General features: G+C 38.5%; 1 protein-coding gene across 6 annotated transcripts in view; it reads left to right on the forward strand.

The window, feature by feature from the left end:
* The window catches only part of SGK3 (serum/glucocorticoid regulated kinase family member 3), a 164,334-nt gene that overhangs the window by 42,204 nt on the left and 94,336 nt on the right, over window positions 1-27,794 (forward strand). For 4 of the 6 annotated variants that reach the window (XM_069100052.1, XM_069100054.1, XM_069100055.1 and 1 more), the window contains exon 1: window positions 7,534-7,700. The exons of the other annotated variants lie outside the window; for them this stretch is intronic. The gene's annotated coding sequence lies outside the window, so the exon portion shown is untranslated. Of the gene's footprint in view, window positions 1-7,533; window positions 7,701-27,794 lie in introns of those variants that run through there. 6 annotated transcript variants of the gene reach the window in all.

The raw sequence follows: 27,794 nt of genomic DNA on the forward strand, positions 1-27,794 counted from the left end.
CTCTCCCTACCTGCTTATTGAAATCGAAAGTTCAAATTAAATCCCGTGGTCCCTCATAACTCCTCTGACTTCTTGAACCCACATAATCAAGGGCAGTCCTAGGGATGGTGGGTAGAGGCATAGGGCTATCAGTGACACAGAATGGTTAAAATCTCATACCTAAATCATCAAGAGTGGAATTTAAGTATTTATATATGCTCAAATTAAGTAATTTAGAGTCAAAAGGACTGGATTCCTTTTCTTTCTCTTCCTTCCTTTCCCTTTTGTGATCAGATATCATATCTATATAATTATTACTCCATTTGTGAAAGGAAAGAACCTCATGAGTTGCAAATTCTGCCAGAATAACTAGTATTATAAATCATTCCTGCTGTCCTGATTACAAAGGAGGAGAGCTTGAATATTTAAAATTCAGTAACAACTGAACTGAAAGTCAAATATTGAGAAAGGTATTGTTATAAATCAAGGTATTAACGCTGAACCTTGTGACCCAAAGTAAAAAGGATTGTACGTATCTGTGACGTAGTACATTGTTTTATGAAAACATAATGGCAAGTTTGCCATGCTCTTAATATGCTGAGCAAACATGGTATGATTACACATGTAATCTTTCAAGGTATACATTAATGAAACTCGAAGTGGGTAGTAGTCTAAATGGAATACTATTAACTGCGGATTAAAAAATTACCTAGCATGCTATAAAAATCTTTTTTTCCATTATAAAATCCAAAGGCTGCATTGGTTCTTTTGTGCAAAATCTTTTTTAATTCTGTGTAACGCAAATTGTTTATTTATCTTCCATGATTAGCTCTATCCTTCATTCAGTCATAAACTCCTACATTATCCATAGGTTGAAAGTTAATTTCTTCATTGCTCCTATAATTTGCCAAAGATGTTTCTTTATATCTAAGTCATGTAGCCAATTAGAGTTTATCTTGGAATACTGTGTGAAATGTTGGTCCTTACCTAGTAACTGCTAAACTGCTTTTTAGAGTTTGTCATTTTTTTGCTGAATCTCTTACCTTAGTAGCTGGGATCTTTGAATTTTTCAAATGCTGTATGATTCTTGTGTACATAATCTGTTCTGCTGATTAACTTCTATTTTTAAAACAATAAGAAATCATTTTAATGTTATTGTTTTGTTTTGTAGTTTGAGATATGGTACTGAAAGGCTCACTTTCCTATCTTTTTTCATCTTTTTTCCCTTGAGATTCTTGACCTTCTGTTCTTCCAGATGAATTGTAATATTATTTTTTTCTAGCTATATAAAATAATCCTTTGGTATGGTGTGGTATGGCACTGAATAAATTATTTTAAATTAATTTATTATCATTTTATTATAAGCATGATCTACCTATGAGCAATTAATGTTTCTCTAATAATTAAGGTTTGTCTTTATTTCTGTACAGTGTTTTATTGTTGTATTAATATAGTTCCTGGGTATGTCTTGGTAGATAGACTCTTAAACAAGCTATTTTGAATGGAATTTCTCTTTATATCTCTTCCTGCTAGGTTTTGTTGCGAATAAACAAGGACACTGATGATTTATATGAATTTATTCTATATTCTTCAACTATGCTGAATTTATAAATTGTTTCCATTAATCTTCTAGTTGACTTTTTGGGGTTCTTTAGATAAACTATATTTGCAAAGTGATAGTTTTGTTTCTTCTTTACCTATGTAAATCCCAAATGCAAATAACAAATTTCATCATCAAATAACAATATCAAATAGTATATGTAGAAAACAATCTTAGTGGAAAAACCAACATACTCTCAAGAGTTTATGAAAACTTGTTGAATGAAATATAAAGAGAAACAGTATGATTCCCTTTTATCAATTTTTTTTTCCTAATCAGTCACCTGGGACTACTAGCCCCCTATCTTGCAGTGGTCTGGGTCATAAATATATAATCATTGTAGGCTTTACACCAAAAGGACCTAACTCCATATAAAATAGATTTAGTAACATTCACGTTATGAAAATGATGTACTATCTGTACATCATATTTAGGTCCTTTGGGTAGGTATATTGTTCGTAAGATCACAGATTTAGAACTAGAAGGGACTTTAAAGGTCATTGAATCCAACTTTCTCATTTTGCAGATGAGGAAACTGAGACTGAGAGAGGTTAGGTGATTTGTCCAGAGTCATCCAGTTGTGATTGAGTTGTTTTTCAGGCATGTCCAACTCTTTGTGACCTCATTTGGGGCTGTCTTGGCAAAGATACTGGAGTGATTTGCCATTTCCTTCTCCAGCTCATTTTACACATTAGGAAACTGAGGCAAACAGCATTAAGTGACTTGCCCAGGGTCATATAGTTGGTAAGTGGCTGAGGTCAGATGAGTCTTGCTGACTCCAGGCTGGGTAGACTGGACCACTTAGCTGCTTGGTCCAGAGTCATATATATATAAGTATGTTAATATCTGCGTATGGCAGGATTTGAACTTGGTTTTTCCAGACACCAGTATTCTATCCACTGAGACAACCACTATACTATAATATCATTGTGAAAGAAAAGTTGAGATTCAGAAAAATCATTATTAATTATTATAATAATTAGTGTCATTGCTGCTAGTGAGCAGACCTTGAAGCTAGGAGGACTTGAGCTCAAGTCCTGCTTCTGACAAATCCTGGAACTGTGACCTAGAGCATGTCACTTAAGTTTTTAAATCTCTATAAAGGCTAATGGGAATGTAAATTTGAAGATCTTCCCTTCCCCTAGGCTAAAGAGCACCAGGAGCCTGGGGTGGGAGGCTTGTTTTTCAGTAGATACTTCTTGATTGGCCAGTGAGTCAATAAGGTTGTTACATTCTCTGAGCCAGGAGAAGACTATATAAACCCTGATGTGAGGCTTTGTTTTGGGGCTCACTTTAAGAAGTGTTCTGTGATTTGATCTGGATTCTGGGAGGCCGTTGTCCAGAGCCCCCTGGCTTTGAAAAACCCAGATGTTGATTTGGTATGGATGTAATGGTTGGACAGTTTGGAAAGCTGTCTACTTGATCTGTTTCTGTCTTGATAATTCTGCCTGTGTACTCTGAAGTTAGGGGTGCTGACCTCTTTCCCCTGAACTAGATAAATGATACATGTTTGACTGATTAAAGTAAGCTTGTTAACCCATTTTGAGTTGCTTTCCTTTATCAAAGCAGATCCAAGAACCTGTGGTGGCAGCAACCCTGAGGACGCTTGGGGTGCTTGCTGCTACATCCCCGTAAATTGCAGAGAAGGCAGAGGGAATTTCCTGACATTTTCTTAATGAACTTACAGGTCTAGACCCTTTCCTTATTCTTAAGAATAGCAGCACTCTTTTTTTTTTTTGGCAGGGGGGAGAAGGGGGCAATTGGGATTAAGTGACTTGCCCAGGGTCACACAGCTAATAAGTGTGAGATTAAATTTGAACTCAGGTCCTCCTGATTCCAGGGCCATTACTCTATCTACTTTGCCACCTAGTAACATTCTGAAGAATACTTAAGAATTTAACAAGTTATTAAACATATATTACCTGAAAACCAGATTACATCATTTTTAGGTCCCTTTGGACATCTTTTAATTCATTAAATATTTTTTAAGCACCTATTATGTTTAAGACACTATGCTAAACACAGGTGAAATAAGGAGAGCTCTTGCCCTTGGGTAGCTTACAGTCTAGTAGGGGAGATTTTACATATGTGTGTATGTATATATGTAGATATACATACATATATGCATATATTTATGTACGTATGTATATAAGCAAAGCTCTATCACAATAACTATAATTTGTATCACTATTGCTTCCCATTCTCCTCCATTTAATTTACTCATTTATTATGAGATGTTGCATTCCCTTTGTTGCTGCTTCATCTCCACCCTTCTTCAGCCAGATTTACCTCTTAAATTCTCTGGCTTTGGTCTTTCTTTGTATCCCCAGCTGTTAGCACAGGCCCTGGCACGTAGTAAGTAGGTGCTTGACAAAGCCTTGTTGACTTATTGACTGTGTCCTTTTTCTAATCATAGAACTAGTCGCAGATTCTATGTCCGTGATCTATTTAATAAGCTGTCATCTTTCTCTTAGAAACCCAGACATTTATTTTGCATTTATATCTGAACATACTTCTTTTCAGTGTTAATATCTTAACATTAGAATGTAAGGTCTTTGAGGGCAGTGACTGTTTTTTACCTTTTCTTTGAATCCTCAATGCTGAGCACAGAATCTGGTCATTGTAAATGCTTAATAAATGTTTCTGATTTGATTCACTACCAGAATGTTGTCATTTTCCTTTCACATGTTTTTAAAATAAATTAGAACTTAGAAATCATCCTAGCTATCATTTATCATTCATGTAATCACGTATAAATCATTTAAGCTCTGCAAGATCAAGATAATGATTGTTTTTTAAAAAATGTTTACAGTGTTATGAGGATCAAATGAAACAAGGCATGTAAAGGTGTTTTGTAAACTGATAAGTATTATTCAAATTTAAAGTGTCTTTTTTATTGCATGCTAGGGTCAAATTTCCTTGTTCAGTGTTTCAGTCATATCCAACTCTTCATTACCCCATATGGGGTTTTCTTATCAAAGATACTGGAGTGGTTTGTGGTTTCCTTCCCTAGCTCATTTTACAGATGAGGAAACTGAGGCAAACAGGGTTAAGTGATTTGCCCAGGGTCACACAGTTAGTGAGTGTCTGAGGCTGTATTTGAACTCATGAAAGTGAGTTTTTCTGATTTCAAGCCCAGTGCTCTATCTTCGGTGCCAAAATTTCCTTCCCCTAGCAAAAAAAAAAAAAAAAAAAAAAAAACCTCTTCCAAAAAAACCAACCACAATTTCAATTTTTCAATGAGAAGCAGTGGGAGTGGAGTGAACATAAATTTATTATATAGAAATTCATTTTACATCTATATGTTCATTTTCAGGGCATCTCTTCTGTAAAATGACAGATATCTATAAGCATTTAATAAAAATAATACTTTACTTTTGTGTAGCACTCAATATTTTATATAAATTGATATAATTTGAACCTTACAACAACTCTGTAAGATGGGTAGAGCAGGTGAGTATTTGTTGTTGTTGTTTTGCAGAGAAAGAGCCTGAAAGTCAAGATATTAAGTGACTTATCTGTTCAAGGTCACTCAGTTGCTAAGTGGTAGAGTCTGAAGACTTTATCTGAAAGGGACCCGATAGTCTAAACCATTGGTATCAGATAGAAATGGGGCCACTCAACTGTACATAAGGATCCCCATAGGCCACATATCAACTTAGTTTTGAAATGTAATATTATCTATGTTTTATGATATTTTTATTTATTTTGCTAAATATTTCCCAGTTACTTTTTAATCCGGTTCTGGGGCACTCAGAAAGTGCTGTGGGTCCCTTGTGGTTTTCATGTTTGATATCTCTGATTTAAACAACTCCTTATTTTAGACAGGAGGAAGTTGAGGCCCAGGTGGTTAAACATTGTGCCCAAGGTCAGACAGTTAGTGGCAAGGTCTGGATGAGAGGCCAAGTTTAAGTATCGTTCTCTCTTCAGATTTTTGAAGGGCAGCCATGTGAAAGAGGGATTTGACAATTGTTTTGACTGGCAGCAGAGAACAGAACTGAGAGTAATGGATGGATGGGAATTGCAAAGAGGCATTTTTAGGTCTGATAGAGAAAGCTTTCTAAAAATTAGAGCTATCTACATGCTTCATGGGCTGCCCCCCGCCCCAAAGTCTTTTAAAAAATTTTTATTAGAGGTCTAAAAAGTAAAGGCTTAATGACCACTTCAGAAGAGAATTTTGTTCAAGAACTGGGTTAAACTAAATGGCCTCAGAGATCACTTTCTATTGTTTTTTTCCTTCAGTCCCAGGTCTCAGTTCATTGCCCTTTTCAGTATACTCTAATATTTCTTTGGTCTTCTTTATCACTTTCTTCTCTAGATTTTTGTGGTTAGTGTTTTGAGAGATGATTTCAGCCAAAACTTGAAAGAAGTTCAGTTGTTTACAACTCTTCCTAATTCCCTTCGGGGTTTTCTTAGCAAAGTCACTGGAGTAGTTTGCCATTTCCTTCTCCAGTTCATGTTTTAGATGAGGAAACTGAGGCAAACAGGATTAAATGACGTGCCTAGGTCACCCAGCTAATAAGTGTTTGAGGCAGGATTTGAACTCAGGAGGATGAGTATTGCTGACTCCAGGCCCAGCCCTCTATCCACTACCCCACCTAGCTGCCTGTCAAAGAAGAAGGGAGCTCCTCTCAAATAAAGGGGAGAATTCATTGGTGGGTCTATTAAGTGGGATTCTGTTATTTACTAGATACACTTATCTTCAACCTGCTGTTTCTAAGTGTAGTTAATAGTAAGAATGTCCTAAAATTGCCTTACAGTATTAACAATATTACAGAATCTCTTTTAAAGTGATAGGACTCAGAATCAATTATGTATTCCTGAACTTTTTTTTAATCTTTGGGTTTGCGGTCTGGTTCAGTTTACTGAGAACTTGCCTGAATTAGAGAGGGGAAAGTCCTACTTACTACCTCGTTTATATGACTATTAAGCATGAAAAAGCCCATTGTTTTGCATGAAGCAAGGAGGATAGGTATTTTTTAAAAGCTGAAAGTGAGTGCCAGTGTTGGCAAAAAGTCTGCACACCAATGACTCCTTTTTCCAAGTCCTTTGCAAACCTTAAACTGTTATATAAATGTTAGCTATTGTCTTTATTAATGATTCTGTATGACTCCAAGTCCCAACTAAAATCCCGCCTCCTACAGGAAGTCTTCCCCAACCCCTCTTAGTTCCAGCGCCTTCTCCCTGTTAATTATGTCCTATTTATTCCGTATATAGCCTGCTTTGTATGTATTTGTTTGCATGGGCTCCCCCCCCCCCCATTAGATCTTGAGCTCCTTGAGGACAGGGAATGCCTTTTGCTTCTTATGTCCCCAGCTCTTAGCACACTGCCGGGCACATAGTAGGCTATTAATGTTTATTAAATATAATTGTTAATAATAACTGCCACTTTTTCTACAGGCCGACCACTTCACGTGGGACCTCGAAGCACTGGGTGACTCGGTTTTTTAGCTTCTTTTCATGCGCTGTCTTCCTTCCTTAAGTTGTCAGCTCCTTGAGGTTAGGGACCATCTTTAGCCTTTTTTTTTGTATCCCCCCCCCCCAAGCACCTAGCACAGTGCTTGGGCACGTAGTAGGCGCTTAAAAAGTGTTTGCTGACTGATGAACGATTACAGCCCAAGACAACTTTGTTTTTGAAGGATCTTTTCTTTCCTCAGTCGCCAAGTTAAGGCTTAGGTCGTCTTCCACTTCCCCTTGACTCTCTCTTCCTTTTGCCCCTGCCCTTGCCCCCCTTCCCCCACCCCTTTATTTTCTCCGCTGCCCTTCAGGTTGTACCCTGCCGGGGGCCCCTCTCTGGGGCTGGGCTGCGGGGAAGTAACGAGCTGGGGGGAGGGGAGGGAAAGGGAAGAGGGGGCGGGGGAAACGAAGCCCCCCCTCTAGACACGGGTGGGGGCGGGGCTGATCGCAAAGCCCTGGTGATTGGCTCAGGGCCGCGAGCTGGAGGGCGTGTCTCGCTTTGGGCCCCGCCCCGCCCGGATGGGAAGGCCGGCGGGAGGGCCGCTGGGGACGGAGGGCGCTTGGCCAGAGCGCTGCCAGTGTGGGGCAGGATAAGCTGGGGTCCGCTCTTCGGCTCGCCAGGGACGGGGGTGGGAACCGCCGCTGCTGCCGCGGGCGCCCGCAGGTACGTGTCGGGAGCCCGTCCGGTGGGGCCGGACCCGCCGCAGAGCCTCCCCGGCAGGCGGGGATGGGGAGGGAGTCCCAAGAAGAGGCGAGGCGCGACAGGGCTACAGGTGGTCGTGGCCCGGCTGCATTGGCTGCGATGTGGGACGGCCCGCGGGGAGACTCCGGGTAGCGCGTCCGTCCCGTCCTCTCCCGTCCCGACTTGTCCGGTCGGGCTGCCCGCAAACTTTGGCGCTGCCGGCGGCTGCAGAGTGGAGGGAGGCGAGGCACCCCCGAGGACAGGTCCCGGCGGAGCCCGGGGCGGGGTCTGCAGTTCCCTCTCATCTCCCGTGGGGAGCTGGGGGGAAGGGGAGCCGCCCCCGCGGGGTTGGGGACCCCAGGGCGGGGCGCGAGCCACGCGCGCTTGTCCCCCTGGCACTGAAAAGCAGGCGTCTGAGGCTTCTCGGTAGCACAAATTCTACAGTAAATTCACATGGTTGATGGAAAATTAGGTTTGCTCCAAAAATCTTTTCTTTAGAGCTTTCTTCATAAAACGTATCTCGTTGCTATCGTTTGTTTTCATATCATATTGATTTCCAGATAAATCAGTGCCCACTCATATCCAGCAGCTAAGGTGGCAAAGTGATAAAGCTATAGGACTTGGTGTCAGGAAGTCTTGAATTCAGACACTGAAAAGTTGTATGATCTTGGGCAAGCCACTTAGCTTTTATCTGCCTCAGTTTCCTCATCTGTAAAATGAGGATAATAATGAGATTATTTTTAAAGTACTTTGCGAGCATTGCTATATATTGTGTAATACATTTTTCTGTTAACATTAAATTATGCAAATTTGTATATGCATACATTTATATCTGTAAATAACATCTATACGTCATATATGTTGCAAACAGATATCATATAAATGTTTAAAAGACATTGAGAAAATAAGGCTTTTCTGTTTCCCAGATCCAGGGGAGGAGGAATCTTAATGATGATAATAACAGCAATAGTCTGGTCCTCATACTGTGGACTTAGCCATTCCAGTCTTTGAAAAAGGTATTTTACTTAGTTTGTGATTCAGGAATGCAGGAAAAGACCTATGCAGAATTTGCAATACCTTATCTCCATACAAACATCAGTTCATTCTGTTATTCCTAGACTGTTAAAATATTTTTTTCTCTGATTCCTTTTTTTAAAAGATAATTATACATATACATATATATATATATATATATATATATATATATATATATAAGTACACATATCTCTAAAAGAATAAGGAGCCCTCATTTTGGAAGTGTCACCTTGGCAGACTTTATACATATTTTGTGTGTGTGTGTGTGTTTGCAAGCATTTTTAAAATATTTTATTTTCACCAATTTGCCTTCTTTCCTTCCCACCTTCCTCTCCCTTGCCATTGAGATAAAAAGCAAGGAAAACAAAACCTATTACTCACTTGTATAAATAAGCAAAACAAATTCCTTCACCTGCCTGTGTCCCCTGAAAAAAAAAAAAAAGCCTGAATCTGCATTCTTGAGTCTTATCACTTCTCTATCAGGAGATGGGTAGCATGTTTCATCATGAGGCCTCAGGAACTGTGGTTGGTCATTGTGTTGATCAAAGTTCCTACATTTTTCAAAGTTGTTTGTCTTTACATTATTTTTGTTTTTATATAAATTGTTCTCCTGGTTCTGCTCCTGTCAGTACATCATATAAATCTTCCCAACCTTCTCTGAAACCATCCCCTTCATTCTTTTTTGACAGTACATAGTATTCCATTTTATTCATATACCATAACTTGTTTTGATGGGCATTTGATGGGCACCCCCTTAGTTTCCTATTCTTTGCCACCACAAAAAGATCATAGAGCATTTATTAAGCACCTACGGTGTGCCAAGCAATGTTCCTGGGATACAGAAAAGGGCAAAATAAATAACACCCCCCCCCCCCAACAATCAGACTTAATGGAAACAGACCAGTTTATATTCCAGCATTTAGCACACAGTATCTGGCATATCTTAAGTGCTTAAGTGTTTATTTGGAAGGGATTATTTCTGACAGTTCCTAAGAATTTTGTGGACTGGCATGAATTCCCACTTAACTAGCCTGGAATATCAACTTATAAGGGAAGGCGGAGGTTTTATAAACCTTTCTAATGGGCTTCTGGAGTAGATTTGAAAGCTTTTTTCATATGTCATTGGACCACGGGTAATTCGGGGAAGCCTCTAGATCCCCACTCTAAATAATATTTTTAAATATGTGAAATACGTAGGATTACAAAGGAAACCAATTATATTGAAGTACTATTGTCAAAATATTTACAAGTTCATTGAGCCCAGGCTAAGAGCCTCTATTTCACAGATTGTAAGCAGTTCCATAAAATTACACTTTTTACGTTAAAATTGAAAATCAAGAATGGATTGTTTAATGGGTAAGAGAAGATTGATTTATAGTATTAAATAATGAGAAATCAGTAACACATAGAGGCTATACTATTTCAGAGATGTTTTTGTTAACTTAAAACAAGAAATTTCTCTGTTAGAATTGCCTTTAGAATCAGTTTGAATGGTGAAGAAACATCACTGGATGACAGGAAACAACAGTCTACCCTCCTGTCTCTTCAAACAGGCTTCTGAGTAAACCTGGATTTTCAAAATCCAAACCTATTTGGAGTTTCCCTCTTTACATCTCCTTCCCTTAGCAGAGAGATGGTTGGTTTTAAAAGTTTTACTAGAGAATTAAGGATAAAAGTAAAATAAAACAAGATATAAAACATGACTTGTCCTTATTTACAGAGGCATCGAGGTAATCATTGTCACTCAGCTAACATTAAGCACCTACTACATTACTGGTACTATGCCTTAAGTGCTGGGGGATAGAGAGAGAAAGGCTAAAGAAACAAAAGCAAACCTCAGTCCCAGCTCTCATGGAGCTCACAGCTTAATTTAATTCTATTTAAGAGGTTTTTTTTCCTGTACTCTTTTCCCTTGAATAATTCCTGATGTCTGGAACACCAATCATAGTAGCTTTTCAGTTGTTTTTCAGTCATGTCTGACTTTTCATGACCCCATTTGGGGCTTTCTTGGCAAAGACACTGGACTGATCTGTCATTTCCTTTTCCAGCTCATTTTACAGATAAGGAAACTGAGGCAAACAGGGTGAAGTGACTCACCTAGGGTCACATGGTACACTCAGAAAGATGAATCTTCCTCACTTCAGGGCCAGTGCTCTATCCACTACGCCACCTAGTTGCTCTGTTTAGTAGATACAATCTTAGGAATTTAGCCCAACTTGCTAATTTTACAAGAGGAAACTAAATGTGTAAGAAATGTGACTTTGAAGAAGTCACTAACAGCTGTAGAAACTGGACTAGAACTTGGCCTTGTGCACTAAATGTTTTGTAATAGAAGATACTGATCTACCCCTAATTTTAAAGATAATATTTTTAATTGCTGATGGTCTTAGAGTGCAATAAATGGTTTTCTTTTCAGTCACATCCTGCTTGGTAACTTAATTATATAATTCATAATTATTCTCCAACACCTATGATTTAAGTAACAACAGTAAAAAATTGCCACATAACTAATTACTTTGAGAACAAGATAAGTCCTTTTCCTAGTTTTATAGAACCATATCCTTCCAGTGCTTTGGTTATGCCATTATCAAATTACAACCTTTTATACCTTATAGAGAATTATGAGCACCTGGCAAATTAAACGATCTGTTAGACAGTATTTGGGTTATCTGGGTTATCTATGTTCAGTTTTTTTTTTCTTTCATATTTGGTGGGAAGGACCTTGGATTCTAAGTGAAGTAATATTGTTGTAGTGACAAAATTAGAGGAAATAGTTTTTTTTAAGTTTCCACTAAATTCAAAAGCATAGTATATGTGATCTGACTGGTTGTTAAAACTTGTTAAAATAAGATTTAGAACACCTGGATTCAAATCCTGGCCCTGCTCTTTAGTACTTGTGAGAGCTTAGGCAGATCACTTCACTGATTTATGCTTACTTTCCCTATCTGTAAAATGAAAGGGTTGAACTAGATGTCCCTTCCAGCACCAGACTTATGATACCTATTCTTGTCCTCATTCTGCTCTTCTTTGCTTTCTCAATGCATTATACTCTGTCTTGCCCCTCATCTTTTTTTACAGTCTTGATATTATAATTATATTATAATTATCCATTTCCATGTTACACTGCCCTCCACACTCAAACTCCTTGCCTCCCCTGTGCCATCACTGCGCATTCCCTTCCAAACTTTACCAAATGGACTGCCTTCTGAGTGCTACTGAAAGAGGTCCCACAACTTTGTTGACTATGCCCACTACAGATTTGATGTCTAATCTCAAATGAGTCCTCATTACTGTATGGCATTCCTGTTTGTCAATCCTTTATTGACTTTCTGTCTAAACTCCCCACTGTGTCTGTTTAAAACACTTATATTATTCCTTCTCTGATTACTGAAGGGTTCCTTAACTCATACTTTACTGAGAACATTGAGACCATCCATAATGAGTTTTTACCCAGTTCCACAACCTCAGAGCTTTTCAATATCATCTCCCAATCTCCCTTCCCTTGCTTCAGTTTTAGAAGAAAAGATAGTTCTTCCAGTCAAGTTCCCTTGATCCCACCCCTTCTCCTCAGTAATTTTCAATTTCCTTTCATTCACACTCCTTCCTTCCTTAAAAATCCTTCACTTGAGTTTGCTATCCCCTCAAGGTAACATATACCTTCAAGGCCAAATTCCTAGGGAAAAAAATGTCTGCCCTTGATGACTCTACTTCCTCACATCCAGCTTAGTTCCCTAGCCTTTGAATCCCAGAAACCAACTCATCCCTTTGTCATTGGTGGCCCCAGTTTAAGTCACCATTCTCAATTGCTGTATATAACCAATGGCCTTTTCCCAGTCATCTGTCTTTACCTTTTTGTAACTCTTGAAACTAACCGTTTACTATTATTCCTGGACACTCTTTTCTTCTTGGATTCTTCCTGACATCTGTTCTCTTCTTGCTTATATGTCTTGAATGTTCCTCAGTGTTGTTTGTTTTTTGCAGGAGCATCATCCATGCCCTACCTCTTCCATTTGGGTGTACCCCTAAGACTCCTAGTCTCTCTTTTTTTTCTCCTACTCTGTCTCATTAACTTTCATGAGTTCAGTTATCATCACTGTGCAGATGATTCTCACATCTACATTTTCTCCCTCTCTCCTGCATTACCACTTGCTTACTGAACATACCACCTACTTCTCAAATTCAGCATTCCCCCAAATGAAATCATACTCTGCCCCAGCCCAACCTTTTTCTGACTTCTCTATTTTTGTTGATTTAAGTTAACAAGCATTTTTAAGCATTTACTATGTGCCAGGCACCATCCTCCTAATTGCCCAGGTCCTCAACTTTAAAGTCATCCTTAGCTCTTCCCTCTTGCTACCTTATGAAATCATTGCCTGGTTCTTCAGCAACCTCGCTTTAAGCTATCCCCATGTCTTTATTCATAAAAACCACCTCTCAACTTCCCTTTAATTTATCTTATCCCACTCACTCTCCCTTTTGTCTACCCAAGCTGCCAAATTGATATTCCTCAAGCGCAGATCACTCCTCACCTCAAGAAGCTTACTTGTCTCCCTGTTGCCTTTAGGATAAAACGTGAACTTTGTTTGGCGCTAAAAGTCCTTTGCCGTCTGGCTTTGATTTGTCTTTGAATGCTGATTTCGTGTTCCTCCCATGAACTTTCTGTTCCAGCCTAGTTGGCCTACTCGATGTTCAGCATATGTAGCATTCCATTTCCCACCTCCATTCTTTTATAGTAACTGTCCTCCACATTTGTGTGATCTCTCCTCATTTTCACCCTTAGGATTGTTTGGCTCCTTCATAATTCAGCTCAAGCCCTGCCTCTTGAAGGATCTCTTTCCCAATCACTTGGTACTCCTCTCCCCGCCCAGCCCAGTACACATTTTGCCTGTTAATATAGTTTTCCAGTCAGTCAAATGTAAATTTTTGGAGGTCAAGGACTATTTAATCAATCGGTAAGTATTTATTATGGGCCAAGTACTGTGGTAGGTGTATAGATTTTGTCTTTGTATCCCCAGTGCCTGAGATAAAGCTCAGCACATAGTAAGGATTTAATAAGTATTTGTTTGTAGGATTGTAGATCTAGAGCCATAGAGCCCTCAAGGGGCCAACTAGCCCAACCCCCTCCTTTTACAGATGGAGAAACTGAGACAGGCCTAAAGAGGTAAGTGAGGTAACTAGATAGGTAGTGTAAATAGCAGAAGCAGATTTTGATTTTTAACTCCTTAGTGGTATGTATTTGATGACATCTTACAGATATCAGGAATGGGGATGCAATTTCTTGTTAGGGAAGAGCCAATAAATAATGTTTATATGATTTGTTTTTCTTTACAAAATAATTAAGAGAACCCAGAATTTTCATTCTATAGGATCATAGATGGTGAAGTACAATGGTCTTTAAAATTTTTTTGATCCTGCAGTCTGATCAGTAAAGCTTTTTTGAGCACATACCTTCAACATGTGTATATTTATTTATAAAGTAGATACATATTCTATTGTACTCAAATATGCACATTTAAAAACGTATAGGATGAAATAAGAATAAAATAATATTTTTAAATGTTTGATTTGGTATAAAAGCATTTTTGTTCTTGAGCAGTGAGATTGAATATCCTTATTTAAATTTTAAAAGTTTAAAAATCTATGTGCATGTCTTGGGGGAATAGAGCAGATTCATAAATAACAACTGGGCAAAGTTGGGCAGCTCTGCTTTGTTTTTGTCATTCAGTATCATAGTTCCATTCTCCCCAAGCAGTGATCCTAGTTATTGATTAATCACTCAGGTTATTTGGTCCATTCAGCTAGTCAAGTAGGTAAATTTCTCTCATTTTAGATAAGCACAACAATTAAATAATAAGTCATAGTCAAACATAACAGCTTTTCAGCAGGAGTCATCTTTCTCTATGTTTAGCATTTACCATGTGCAGTGGAAAAATAATTAGCAAAAGGGAATTTTCTATGACTTCCACTCAGCAGAAAATTTTGAATATCATTCCGTTCTTCATTTTGGGGGCTTCTTGGTAACACTAACAAAAGATGATATTTTTATAGTACATTAAGGCTTACAGAATGCTTTAATATATTATCCAGTATGATTTTTACAACAACTACAAATATCATCATTTTGCAGTGAAGCAGTTTGGCATTTCCATATTCACAGATGCCTTAAGGATAATGTCATCCTTAAAATCTAGATGAAACAGGAGGATGTTCTGTTCTGGATCTGGTTGTCACCATTGAGGATGACCTGGTTGCTGGGATGATAACCTCAGGGGGAAGAGACCATGTCATCTTAAAAGCATATGATCAAGGAGAGAAAAGTTGGCTGTTATCTGACATGCACCTTAGATTTAAGAAGAACCAATTTCAATAGTTTCAACTAAAGAATAAGAATTCTGTGGACTAAAATTTTGCAGAGAATATCATCTCAGGAAAACTGGGAAGCTCTTGAGTGAATTCCTTTGGGCCCAAAGGAAAATAAACAGTTCTGATAAAGAAGAAAAGAAAGCGATATTTAAAGAGATCTGTGCAAATGCAGAGAGAACTCACTAAGCAGCTTTGCTGTCTTCTTAAACTTGTACTGAATTGAGAAGCAAGGACATACAGTCCTGTATGAATTCTGGTAGGAGTACTAGAGCTCAGGATGAAGCTTCTAAAGAAAGTTAATGATAGGGCTAGCTAGGTGGTGCAGTGAATAGAGCACTGGCCCTGGAGTCAGGAGGACCTGAGTTCAAATCCAGCCTTAGACACTACACACACACACACACACACATACACACACACACACACTCACACTCACACTAGTCGTGTGACCTTGGGCAAGTCACTTAACCTCAATTGCCCTCCAAAAAAAAGGCAAAAAAAACCAACCCCAAAAAAGAAAGTTAATGATAGCAAAGAAGACTTAAAACATTAGAACAAAAGGGATAAGACCATTGCTTCGAGAGGATGACTATGATAATAGATGACAGAAAGAAAGAAAAACTACCCAGCTCTTTGTGTCTGGACTTTTTTTCCTGCCAAGAATTATCTTTGATCTTTGTGATGAAAAGGACAGAACAAGGAAGGATAATTAGAATTGAAAATCTAAGATAAACTGGGAGATATTAAGAGAGCACCTTGCTCTTGATGAGTTCAAGTTATAAAACCTAGGTGTACATCCCAGAATACTCCAAAGAACTAGTATGTGTGATTGTTACAGTTGTCAGTGGTATTTGTAAATTTGGGACAGGGGAAGGGTATCATAGAACTGGTAGAAAACAGTTATCTTGGCTTTCAAAGAGAAGAGTCTTCAGAGTATAGGTTTGTGAGTTTGACTTCAATTCCTGGTAAAATAGTGTATATAATTAAAGGATGATTAGGGACTATCCTAGGGACACACTAGCTGTGTGACCTTGGGCAAGTCGTTTAACCCTGTTAGCTTTGGTTTCCTCATCTGTAAACTGAGCTGGAGAAGGAAATGGCAAATCACTCCAGTATCTTTGCCAAGAAAACTCTAAATGGAGTCACGAAGAGTCAAACCTGACCGAAAACAGCTGAACCAACAACAAGTAGGGACTATCTAGCAAAGTAAATGGTGATCATGAAGATCATGGCTTCATGGACCAACTTAGCTCATTTCTTTTCTTGACAGTTACTGGATTGGTGGTTCAGCAATGTAGCACCCACGTTTTAGCCAAGCATTTGACAAAAGTTTCTCATTTTATTCTTGTGGAAAAGGTGGAGATAAGTGAACCTGAGTTTGAGGCATAACTCATTAAATAGTCAGACTCCCAAAATAGTCATTACTATTTCATTGTCAGCTTGGCAGGAGGACCTGGTCTCTATTGGAACGCCCTATCCATTGGTCTTAGGCTTGTTCTAGTATACTTTTTTTTAGCAGCATTTGGATATAGACCCAATCTTTGGTATTGACATGTTCATCAAATTTGCAGATGGCACAAAGCTGCTAGGTGCAGTTAATGCTTTGAATAACAGAATCAGTTAAAAAAAGGATCTTGACAGGATAGAATGTTGGGGTGAATATGAGAGGGTAAAATTTAATACTGATACATTTAGACTTAACATTTAGGTTCAAGAAATCAACTCTGTAAAGTGTAAGATGGAGGAAAGATTTGACAGCACAGAAATTTGTCATAAAAATGGAGGTTTTAGTGAACTGCAGTCCTAATGAGTTGGTAGTGTAATATAAGAATCCAAAAAGGAAATGTGAATTTTGGACTGTGTTAAGAAGTATAGCTTCTGGGAATAAGCAGTTGATACTTGTGCTGATACAGAGTACTCTATACTGTGCCTGGATCATTACTCATGTGGAATATTGTGTTCAGTTCTGTATGCCATATTGGAGAAAGGACATTGATAAAATGGACAGCGGGGCTGATAGAGGACTTTCAGATTATTTGAGTATCATTTGAAGAACTAGGTATGTTTAGTTTGAAGAGGAGAGGAGGGAAGTGATACCCATTGTCAAGAATTTGAAGGGATATTACATGGAGGAGGGATTGGATTTGTTCTCTTTGGTCCTTGAGAGGAGGAAGAGGAAGAACAATGAATGGAAATGGCAAAGAGGCAGATCCAGGCTGATGGGAAGTCACTTCCGAGCCATTGGAAGTCTTCACCAAAGCCTCCCTGGCCAGTTGTCCAGTATATTAGAAGGAATTCTTGTTCATTTGAGTATTGGATTGAAGTACTTGTCTTTGGGATACCTTCTCATTCTGAAATGCTATGGTTTTGTGAGTCAGGAACACGGGTTGGAATACCAGGCCAAACACAATTTGCCTGACTATGGACATGTCTTCATCTCCATGAGTTTCATTCAGTGCCTTCATCTTTTAAATTATAGATAATATTTGCTGTCTCCCAGGGTTGTTAGGTGGAAAGCATTTTGTACACCTTAAAACTCGCTATTAAGTTGTTTCAAAATATATTTCACTTTAAATATGTAATTCTCCTCTTTCCTGTGCCCTGAAAAAACTTTTATGGTATGTGGCAATAAGTATGTTTTACTGCCAGAAAAAAATCTTTTAAGAAAATATTTGTTTTGTAATGATGCTTCCCTGCATTTATGACCTTTGTATTTTGATAATTACATATTACAAAAGAGCAGAAACTGTATATATGTATGTTTAACCTTCTGGGGTTTCCAACACATGTTATCATATATGCTTTCTGGAATTACCAGTTTATTTTAATAGAGTGCTCCCTGCATGGCAGAAATTATGACTTGGGAACATCTGAAACACTCTTTGTCTACATTCTTATTGCTTCTGGTTTTTGAAATTTCTAAAAATGTGATGGTAGAAGAACTTTTAAATGCACACACACATATGGGAAAGACCCATTTTTGACAACTGTTTGTCAGACTTTGTATTGAAAAAGCCAAATGTTATTTCTAGGTAATAATCAGCAATATTGAAGTTCATCATGATATTTGACCTCTTGCTTATATTGTTGTACCACTGGAAATGAAGTCAACACTTATTTTCCCTTTTCAACTTTTACTATTGTATATTCCCACTGATGAAATCTCAGATCTGTATCAAAATAAAGAAGACAATTAGAAAAAAATGTAATTCTAAGCAATCCATTTGAGTATTTGTGAGTAGCCATAGTTGTAAAAATTTTTGGAGGACAAGGAGCCTGCCATTTCTCCATGAAAAAAAATGACTTGGAAAATACTATGGCTAATCTATGAGGAATACTTTTCTATGTTTGAGTGACAAGCTCTCTTACTATAGCATTTAATATAGAATTTTCATATGCTGTCTTTGAAAATGTACTTTCCAGTGATAGCTAGAAAGTACCACATGACTAAAAGTCTCACCCATTGAATTCCTTCAGTATGACAAATAAGCAACCAAATCTCTTATACAGCCTTTAAAAAAAAATTTAACCTTTGGCTAAAATTGTATTTTTTTCTTTCTTTTTATATTTGTGAATAGTGGTAAGTTTAAAAGTTATCATTATTTTGGTTCTTGAGTAGTTCTGTGATTTCGTTGGTGTAGGATACCTCTTCTCTTCACCTGTGCAGGTAGCAAACCTCATCCTTAGCTTTTCATCACGTAGAACTCTTTGTCCATGGCTTCTCATAAATTCTTCAGTGCCCTGGAGTTTTTCCTCTTTCTTATTTTAGTATCTTAGGAGTGCCAGTTTGCTCCATGGGTTGTCCATAAACAAACATGCTGGTGTTCATTCTCTGCATAGTGACTTGTTAACCTACTTTTTTAGTGGTGGGTATCTTCTCTATTGTCTTTTATGCCACTAAGTGTTCATTATAACTTTAGAGTTAAAGAGGAACTTAAGAGTTCAGCTAGTCCATCTTCATCATTTACATATGAGGAAGTTGAAGCCCAGAGAGATTACATGTCTTGCTCAAGGTCCCAACTAGTAAATGACCAAGCTGGAATTTGAACTGAGATCCTTGACCCTACTTGAGCCATTGAACCAGGCCCCAGGTATGCATGTTGTGAGTACATGCATCAGTGTTCTTACACATCTTTCCAATGCCGTTTGGATATTTGTCATTTCATATGGATAGTGATTAGACTTATGACATCATTGGTTTAGGGAACTCCGAGGTAAGAAAATTCCCTCCATTGGTGCAGGTCATCAGCTTCTCTTCAGCTTAAAGTCTTAGACGATCCAGAGCACCAGGGTGACACAACCAGTATGTGTCAGAGGTGGGCCTTGAAATCCAGGTCGTCTTGACTTCAAGGCTGGCTTTGTCAGCTGTGCCATGTTGCTGCTTGAGAATTTAATTATCCTAAAACTTAATAAATATAGTTAGCATCTGTCGGCTTGATAGGGTGGGAAGAGTACTTGACAGGAGAGACCTTGTTTGAATCTATCTCTGATATTCATTTTGTCACCTTTGGGCAAGTCACTTAACCTCTCTAAATATTAATTTTCTTATCTGTAAAACGGGAGTAGTAATACAGGTATCTACCTCACAATTGATGTGAGGATCAGATGCAGTAATGTATGTGAGGAACGGTTTTCCAAACCTTAAGACATCATAAATGTCTGCTATTTGAGGGTATAAATTTAATTATAGATGTCAGATGTCATTTCCTTGATTGGTATTCTATCATAATTGGGGAGGCAAAGGAAAAAGTTGTTTTATAGAGAAACTGAAAAGACCCAGTATGCCCTGAAGTCCGAAGAACAATATCTTCTTCGTATACCACTTACCCAGGTACATAAGATCCTGTGTTTACTGCCAGGGTTTTCTTTATGTTTCTATACCCTGGATAAAGATAGACCACCCCACAAACCATGAAGTCCAGGACAAAGATTGAGAGGCTCCCCTGGCACTCTCCCAAACTTCCATACTTCCCCTGATTCTCTGTGTTGCCTCCTCTTGTCATTTCCTTACTTTCTCATGCCCTTGTTCTGTGCTCAAGCGCACACACCTTTGAACATGTAAATAGAGCTTTCTGTGTGCCCAAGTGTGGGGCAGAGGACAGGAAAGGGAAACACGCTTGTGAGACCCAGAAGAGTGGATAGCCTGGGTAAGGCCCCCTGGTGCAAGGTACTAGGGATGGTGGCAGCTCTCCCTGGTGTGTCCCAAGGGGAGTTTTCCTTGCCTGACTCTCCTCTTGGGTGAGCTACCACAGGGACTGCTTGTGTCCATGTTCTTGCGGTGCTTCCCTTATCCCCCATTCCTACCTGTACTCATGTCTTCTTTTCCATCCTTCTGGATCTGAACTAATCCTTCCTGATCCCTCCTCTAAAAGGAGTCAAGACCTGGTGCTCCTGTGGAGCCTCAGAGCACCTTCCCCAGAGGCTTCCTTCTTTTAGTTTTTATTTCCTTGCTCCCAGCACCCCTAACCCAGCCTCTGAGACGCTTGGCATTCTACAGAAAAATGACCCAGGCATAGACAAAAATCTTTTTTGTGCTAATTCACTAGGTGACACCGTGGATAGAGCTGGACCTAGAGTCAGAAAGACCAGAGTTCAAATTCAGTTCCATACACTAACTAGCTGTGTGACCCTGGGCAAGTCATTTAATTGCTATCTGCCTCAGTTTCTTCAGCTGTAAAATTGGGCTAATAACAGTACATATCTCCCAGGGTTGTTGTGAGGCTCAAAGAGATGATATTTGTAAAGTGCTTTGTACAGTGTCTGGCAGGTAGTTGGTGCTTCACAGGTGCTTGTACCTGTCTCTACTAGAGAAAAGAAAAGTAAGCTACAGAATATTCTGACAACGCTTTTCAGCCAGCCTTAATTTTGTCTTGTCCCTGTCAGTGTTATTTTGGTGTTTATTCCTAATCGTAAAGCTTGTTCTTCCTTTAAGTGAATTTCATCCTCTTTGCTTCTGAGTTGTGTTTGCCTAACCTCGGTTTAGTCCACATGACTTATGACTCTAAATGACACACCAGTTTTGTGCTTCTCATTCCAAAAAGCCGTACTGTCCCTCCACCTTCAGAGTTGTCGACCTGTGCTGCAGCTGCTCTCCCACTTGTATAGTCAGGAGGATGGAAGCCGAAAAGCTCCCATACGTTTACTGGCCCTGCTGCTGACTCTGCCAGCTCTTCTCTGGTCTCACTATGACTCTCACAGTGCTGGTGACCTCTTATAACATGGTCTTTGTACAATTTATTCATTACTTAAAAGATATCCTAGCATGTGGTTTCCACTCACAATAATAGAAGGGTTGGGGGCGGCCAGGTAGCACAGTGAGTAAGAGCACCGGCTCCAGTGTCGGGATGACCTGGGGATTGAATCTGGGCTCTGGGCTCAGATACTTATTACCCACCCAGAAACACCTGGCCATGTAACCTTGAGCAAGTTACTTAACCCCAATTGCTTAGGGGCGGCCAGGTGGCTCAGCGAGTAAGAGCACTGGCCCCAGTGCTGGGATAACCTGGGGATCAAATCCAGGCTCAGATACTTAGCACCACACTGGGAAATAACTGGCCGTGTAACCTCAAGCAAGTTACTTAACCCCGATTGCTTTAAAAAATAATAATAATAATAGAAGGGTTGTTTCATCATACCACCTTTGGCTATTTGGTTACTATCATTCCCAGGTTCTCTGTGTGGATGTGTCTCCTGTCCCTCTATTATATCAATAGTATTTTTTTTTTCCAGAGGTCTTCCCCACTGTTCCGTATCAGGATCAGGAGCTAACCACGCTGCCCCAGTGCTAATTTTCATTGGTGAGAACGGGACAATTTCTTGCTTCGTATTCTCTCCCTGACTCCTTTGAGGGTGTACCTTGAATTTCAGGCACACCAGAGAGGGAAAAAGGATGGAGAACACTGCCATAGACCTACTTTTTCTCTCCATTATGTCCATGTCCCCTGAATTTCCTAGCAAAAGTTTAGAAGACCTTATTGAAGCTAAAAGAGCCTGGACTGGGGCATCCGGATTTTACTGTAGACAGGGAAGTCAGTGCTGGTTGAAGGGTACCTTGCTGAGCAGTGAAAAGGGCATGTTCACATGACAGATCTAGGGTAAGGACTTAATTATTGTTGCCATTCTTATCGTTCCTGCCTAAGAATTTTGGAACTTGGTGGAAAAAAGCCTATAATTAGTTGGGGTAAGTTTTGTGAAACCATCCTCTGTATTCCAGGAAGTTTAAACACTGATGTGGTGGAGGGGAGAGCTACTATTGTATTATCTCTTCCTCCCTAAACCAATCCCCATTATAATCTGAACTAGGATGCAAATAGGTACAGGGAAATTACTTAACTCAGAAAATTTTGGTGCAGTTTTGTAAAGACCCCTAAGCTCTGGGACGTGAAATATTTATATTATTAATCTTACTGTAATTTTGAACATTTGTTGTTTAATATGTTTTTGTAGAATGATAGATTTGGAGCTAGAAGATAATTTAGAGGTCATCTAGTTTGAACACTTTATTTTATAGATATGTGACTGAGACCCAGAGAGATTAAGTAACTTGCTCAGGATAGCAATAGAACCAGGATTTAATTCCAGATGTTTTGGTTCCTTATTTACACTTTCTCCTCTACTGTCTTTCATGATATCTGTAATTCCTGTATCTTCTTTTCCTCCTTCCTTTCTAGGCAGCATGGTAGAATGGATTGAGAGTCTTTAGCCTCAGAGTAAGGACACTTGGGTTGAGGTCTTGCTTCTAACATGTTCTGGCAGTCAGACCCTTAATCTCTGTGTCTCAAGCAAGTCTCTAAAACTAAGTTGTAGAACGTGTTCTGGCCTGTAATGGTAGAAGGAGTATTTTACCTAGAGCCCATATGCACTTAAGTAAGACCTCTATTAAGATCAAGTTGGGGAAAATGGTAAGAGATTCTAGGAATATTCTGAGATTAAATTGACTTTTAGAGATCAGAGTACAGTATGTATTGGGGAAGGGCAGGAGAAGGAATTTAAGAGGAAGATGATAGTGAGAAAGGAAAAACAGGAAAAGCTGTTACTGATTCACCATGTGATATCCAGGAAAAACACACACACCGGAGTTCATTATGTGTATCCTGCACTGGCAGGCCCGGTGAGGTTTTCTTGGCCCATTTTACAGTGGAACTAATTTATAGATATGACAGGGTGTGCTTTATTTCCTTTGAAAATGTTTTCCTAACTTAAGATATTTCTTGGAGCACTTACACATATGTGCATATACGAGAACTCAGCAAAACATTAAATAATACAAACACAAAGCAGTTTCAACGGAAAATTGTGGGCTTTTTGTGGATTTGTTGAAAATCAGAAGTACCCGAGTCTTGATTAAAATGAACCTTGCCTCTGTAGATATACAGTTACTATCCTTGTAGCATCTTGGAGAGGTCAACAGTCTTGAAGTTAGAAAACCTTTCCTAGCTTCACTTTCCCCCTCTCTAAAACTAGAATCATACTTCTGCTTCAGGGCGGTGGTTGTAAAAGAAGGTGCTTAGTAAACTTTAGAGAGTGGTGTAAATGCCAGATTATTGTGCTTATCCTTATCCTCTTCATCCCTAATTCCCTGCCATCTTTCTCTCCGGTGACGATAGCCTTTTTTCTGTTTGTCGGAACAAGCTTTCCTTCTCAGACTGGGCCTCCAATCTTTCTCCACAATTAAAACTCCCCATGTCCCTGCTTTTCAAGTGCATAGTAGGTTGATGGAAAAAACAGCCTTAGAAAGTGTCCCAAAATGCATGCAAACAGTCCCTTGCTGGAAAGATTAGAGCATATAAAATAATGCTGAAAAGAATATTGGCATATTCACCTTTTCATGGCATGAAAGGGGACCTTTCAACTTATTTTTACTGTGATACATAGATAATAATCTTAATACATGGTTATTGATTGATTGATGCCCTGTACCACATGCATGCTGATCTAGATGCTTTCCCAGGTGTCTTTTGAGTCTCGTGTTCCTTCCTATGCAGTGTGTTTGTGCCTTTTGAAAACCTAGACATCCTCAAAGCATTATCTTTGAAGTGTCAGCTGTTCCATGAAACCTTTCCTGCTCTTCACCCCAACTGTTGTGGTCTCTCCCTCCTTTGAAACCTCCGTAGCACTTGCCTGAGTGAAAAAGCATTTAATAAGTACTCCTGTGTTCCAGACACTACAGTTCTTGGAATGTGAATGTAAGCAATCCAGTCCCTGACTTCTAGGAGTTTACATTATATTAGAAGATGGCACATGAAGAGGATACAGAGTTGGCTGAATGTCGTCATAGTGCCATGGTTTGAAAATGACTGTGAGATGGTAGTAGTCTACCATCTCCTGGGCAGGATTCCAGGAAAGCTCACTCTCAGGATCCAGTAATATAGAAGCAGAGTTCAGCATCAGGCAACTTGATTTATTTTTCCCCCTTGTATTATAGTTATTTATGTATGTTATCTTTCTTTTATTAGATTGGGAACTCCTTAAAGTCAAAGACCGTTACCCATCTTTCCAACTTCCTTTCTACACAATTTCTTGTATAAAATTAGTACCTCACAAATATATGCTAATTTTAACTATAAATTAGAAATTAGTGATGAATGGCAGATTACTTTATAACTAAGTGCTAAGAAATTCAGCTTTATTGCATTAGAGACAGCCATAGAATTTTTAAAGGAGAATGACTTAGAGATTTTTTAGTAAAGGAGAACTTAGAGAGGCTGGTTATCTCACTTTTATTGTGGATGGAGTGAGGTGATTAGGGCCTAGTCTAAAGTAGTTACTGTGACAATGAAAAGAATTTTGCAGTTACATAATATAATTAAAAAGTACTTTATTGCTGGTATGAATTGTCCTTGAATGTTCCTGTAGGAAGCTGAAACTTAATCAAAGTGGGTAGGATTAGCAAGAAATTGAGATACTTCTAGTAATTTGTTGAAGGAGAGGGAATGATTATGTTAAGCGGAAAAGAATTTTTTAGAACAACATAGAAAAATGAAGTGAGTTTTTTTATGCAGTTAAGATCATTGCATAAAATATTTGATTTTTTTTTTGTCAAAGAAGAAGTATCCTGTCAACTAATCATCTATTATTAAGTATCTAATATATGACAGGCACTGGGAAAAATAAGTCTACATTCTAATAGGAGGAGGGAGCATGAACCCATAAAAGTACACACTTGGAGGGAGATACTAACAGGGGAGATCAGGAAAGGCCTTAAATAGGAAGAGCTTTGTCAAAGAAAACTAGGGATTCTAAGGGGGGGAGATGGAAAGGTAATAGGGTGGAACTGTGCCTTGTCATATTCTCTCCCACCATTGGCTCAATAGTACAGTGAAAAGAACCTCAGGATAGGTTTCATAATTTAAGGAATGGAGTTCAAATCTTGATTCTGCCACTAACAACTCGTATGACTATGGACAAGTCAGTGTGCTGATTTGATGATATTGAAGGTCTTTTTCAGCTCTAATATTGTGTGATTCTGTATTATGTTATTTTTATTGCAGACTTATAGAATAATTGTCCAGTAGTATTGTAGTTGGCATCAGTCATACAACGAACATTTATAAAGCATCTTCTGTGTACCAGGCCTGAGAGATATAAAGAGAAAAATGAGACAGAGGAATTCTAAGTAGAGTCGTAGGGCAGTAGATTATCATGCTTTCCAATAGCAATTGATTTGATGTTCATTCCCAAAGCAAGAGATGGGGGTGGGGTGAAACTGGCGGTAATATGTAGTGACAGAGCAATCAACAAAGATACCCATGCTAGTTAGGTAAATCCTGATGTCCTAGTGGATGGCTGGTTAGGGTGTGCATCATGATTTGTCTGGTACTGGCTAGATAGTGTGTGTTTGTGGTGGTGGTGGTGGTGGTGGTGGGGCATCTTAAATCAGATACTGGCCAATCAAGATCACTTGGCCCCAGGTCCAAGTTTTAAAGTTAAGTGAATCTCAATATGCTCATAGGGGCAGGGTGTGGTTTTGGGAGGTCCTGACATCAAGAGAGTCCCTGTACCTGGAGAGAAGAACTGGTCTTGTTCATACTTTTATTTCTGTCTTTTTTTTTTTTTAGCATTTATTTTCTTTTCGCCCCACCAACCTTTCCACAACTGAGCAATTAAGAAAAAGAAAATCTTCATAAGAAATGTTCTTAGTCAAACAACATTCATCATCTCTAAAAACTGTCTCCTTCTACATTTTAATTCCATCAGTTTCTTTTAGAAGATTAATAGGTAGTATGGTTCATCATCAGTCCTCTGAAATTGTGATTTGTGATTGCATTGATGAGAATTCTAAAGACTTTCAAAGTTGTTTTTCTTTATAATGTTGTAATTCTGTATTCTAATTCTGCTCATTACACTTTGTATCAATTCATAGAAGTCTTCCCAATTCTGAAACTGTCATTTTTTATTCTTATAGTCTAATAATATTCCATTATATTAATATACTATATTTGTTTAGCCAATCTTCAATAAATGGGCCACTTCTTTAGTTTTCAGATTTTTCCTTCTGTAAAAAGAGTATTTCACATATATGGGCCCTTTTTCTCTTTCTTTGATCTCTTTGGGGGTATATGTCAAGTAATGGTATTGCTAGATCAAAGGGCTCTTTGTCATAGTTAGACTTTTGGAGATATAGTTCCAAATTGCTTTCCAAATTTGACTGTATTAGACACATCAGTGTGCCTGTTTTCCTGCATCCCCTCCAACATTTATTATTTTCATCTGATGGGTGTGAGATAGAATTTGAATTCTCTATTTTGCATTTCTTAAAGTATTAGTGATTTGCAGCATTTTTCTTGTAGTTGTTGATAGCTTGAATTTCTTCCTTTGAAAATGGCCTATTCATGTCCTCTGCTCTATCAGTTCTTATAAATTTGAATTAATTCCTTATATATCTTGGATATGAGACCTGTGTCAGAAAAATTTGCTGCAAATAGTTTTTCCCAGTTACTGGTTATCCTTCTATTTTTAACATATTGGATTTTTTTTAAATAAAGATTTAAATTTTATGCAAACAAAATTGTCCATTTTATTTTCTGTGATCCACACTACCTTTTTATTTCATCATGTACTCTTCCTCATAGATCAGCTAGGTATTTTCATCCTTGCTCCTCTGTAGTTTTGCTTATGATGATATCTTTTTATTTAGTTATTTGTGCTTTTTGGAGGGGGGAAGGCTGGGCAATTGGGGTCGTGACTTGTCCAGGGTCACACAGCTAGTAAGTGTTAAGTGTCTGAGGCCAGATTTGAACTCTAATTCTCCTGACTCCAGGGCCAGTGCTCTATTCACTGCTTCCCCTAGCTGCCCCCATGATGATATCTTTTATGTCTAAATCACAAATCCGTCTGGAGTTTGTTTTGGTGGTACAGTATGAGATTTTGGTATAGACATTTCTGCCAAATTGCTTTTGAGTTTTCCTAGCAGTTTTTGCCAAATAATGAGTTCTTAATCCAGTAACTGATATCTTTGTGTTTATTAAACACTATTCTGAATGTTGTATACCTTAATCAGTTCTGATGATTGATCTTTCAATTTTTTAAAAACTAGTATCAAATCATTTTGATGATTACCACTTTGTAGTATAGTTTGAAATATGGTACTGATAGGTCGTCTTCTCCATTGTTTTTCATTGCTTCCTTTGAAATTCTTAAACCTTTTCCTTTTCTAGATGAATTTCCTTATTGTTTATTATA

Source organism: Petaurus breviceps, unplaced genomic scaffold (genome assembly GCF_028583685.1).
Source record: "Petaurus breviceps papuanus isolate PSGF00001 unplaced genomic scaffold, PetGlider_PUasm1.0 38, whole genome shotgun sequence".
NCBI classification, from domain to species: Eukaryota; Metazoa; Chordata; class Mammalia; order Diprotodontia; family Petauridae; genus Petaurus; species Petaurus breviceps.